This window comes from Phalaenopsis equestris, unplaced genomic scaffold (assembly GCF_001263595.1).
Source record: "Phalaenopsis equestris unplaced genomic scaffold, ASM126359v1 Scaffold000002, whole genome shotgun sequence".
In the NCBI taxonomy this organism is placed as follows: Eukaryota; Viridiplantae; Streptophyta; class Magnoliopsida; order Asparagales; family Orchidaceae; genus Phalaenopsis; species Phalaenopsis equestris.
Window position 1 is genome coordinate 74,833,300 of NW_018164444.1, and position 514 is coordinate 74,833,813.

The following is a 514-nucleotide window of genomic DNA, read 5'->3' on the forward strand; positions in this document are numbered from 1 at the left end:
ATATATATATATATATATTTGTGTGTGTATTTTTGTAAGCATGTATTAAAACTCATTAGTAAACTATCATTAATACTTTAATTGCAAGACAAACAAAATAATTAAATGATAATCTCATATATCTCAATGCTATCTCCATCTAGAATCACATCATTTTGTTAACTACTCTTGCTTTATTTTACTTTTCGCATCTATAGCACCAAATTCTTTCATCACATCAAAAGTATCATCCTTGCTAACTTTTAAAAAGTGAAATGTACCTTTTAATGCACAAGGTGATGTGATATGTGTGTAAAAATTGAAATTTATGTGTTATATATGTAATTGCATAGGATTTGAGTGGTATGGATACAGGCACATGAGCGATTATTGCGTGCGAAGAGCGCACGCAAAAGCTACGTGTTTTCTCCGATTACAGCCGCACATCACTGCTGACCTACTGTCATACAGCCGCGATGTGCGGCTGTGATCGGAGAGCGCACGCCGCTCTGCGTGCGCTCTCCGCACGGATTTA